This window comes from Alligator sinensis, unplaced genomic scaffold (genome assembly GCF_000455745.1).
Source record: "Alligator sinensis unplaced genomic scaffold, ASM45574v1 scaffold223_1, whole genome shotgun sequence".
Taxonomy (NCBI): domain Eukaryota; kingdom Metazoa; phylum Chordata; order Crocodylia; family Alligatoridae; genus Alligator; species Alligator sinensis.
In genome coordinates this window covers 3,006,558-3,008,201 of record NW_005841936.1, presented here as the reverse complement: position 1 = coordinate 3,008,201, position 1,644 = coordinate 3,006,558, and positions in this window count along the sequence as shown.

Genomic DNA, 1,644 nt, shown 5'->3' with positions numbered 1-1,644 from the left:
AACTGTGGTGAAACCCAATTCAACTCTTAAATCACAAGGCCTCTAATTTACTAGATAACATATTACATATTCTACAACCTTTCGGTTTCAATGGCAGGGTTCCAGCAACAGGAACGTTATTCACAACATAAAACTGATTTCCTAAGCAATGTCCATTCTTTGTGCACTGAATGAAGTGGAGATCTTCTGGGGAAGAAAAAAAAAGTGACCATTTAAAAAACAAAAAAAGACCTGCATCACATAGCATATGTGCAAGACCACCAAAATAAGGTTTTACATGCATGCTTAGTTCTGGCATTCCCGAGTTCTGAACCCTTAAACTACAGCTTTAAAGTTGCATTAACATTTTAAATAGATTTCTCCTTTTTACCCCAGTCCTCATATGGATCATCAACAGACTGAGACCCTTTAGTTCCAGTGCAGACTGTCCATGAGCTAATGGAGTAACCAACAGCAGCAGGAGGTCATTCTCTTTGAAAACCAACCAATATACTATACCAGCCAATTTCCTAGACCTCTACCATTAGTGGGGAAACAGGAAGGAAGTGCTCAACAAAAAGGAAGCTTTTTCGCACAGTAAGTAATTGAAGTGTGGAACTCATTGCCCTCAGATGTTGTGGAAGCTGCTGGTTGAGCTACATTTAAAAAGGCACTGGGCAAATTCTTGGAGGGGCATCAGTAGTTATTGAGCAAGGGAGTTAGGGGCACAGCCTCCATATCAGAACTTCATAGTTCTTAAGTGCTGGAAGCTGCAAGCAGGAGGAACAGGAGGAAAGCAAGCCCTGGTCATGCCCTGTTCACTGTCCCTTTCAGCATCCACTCTCTGCCCCAGGTGACAGACCTATTTGTTGCCCAGGGAACATGGGCCCATGCCAGCTAGGAAACACTATAAGCCTCCCTTAAAAGGGAGGTAGACCACTAGGTAGACCAGTGGTTCCCAAACTGACAGATGGCATACCAGCAGCTTAAAACAATACAACCTGAAGCACCACCAGCAAATTCCACTTCAACCTCAAGTACCACCAGCAAATGTTTGTCATATAATTACAATAAATTGGTTAACACATACCACTGACAGGTTGTCTGCATACCACTGGTGGCACCCATACCACAGATTGTCTCCCTCAGAGGTGCCCAACAACTGATTTCTGGGGACAACTACAGACCAGGGATGGGAGTGAGGTCTGAGGTTTAAAACAAGTGCACCAAGAGGGGACACCCAGCAAAGCGCAGTGCCCGCAGGCCCTCGAAGGAGCCGGTGGATGCTGCCCTCCTGGAAGACAGGACAGAAATGCAGCCCCACAGTCCCCAGGCTAGAGCCTCCTTCCTGGCAGGAAAGCTGCCAACACAGACCTATGGCGGGTAGGCGACCCGCACGCCAAAACATGGCATGCCAAAACATTTTGCTTGGGCCTCGCACCTGGGGGAAGGGGCCAGGGATGCACGGCCGTGAGGAGGAGCGGGCCCCTCGCGGCTCCCCGGCCGCACTAGCGTCCGCTCGCCGCCCGACGGAGGGCCCCAAAAGCCGAGGCAGCGAGCGGCAGCTCTGCCCTCCTCGCAGGGGGGCAGGGACAGAGCCTAGGCTCCCTTTCCGCGGGCCGCACCCCCGGCAGAAGCCCGTCAGGCTGCTTGCCGCCGTCCCTC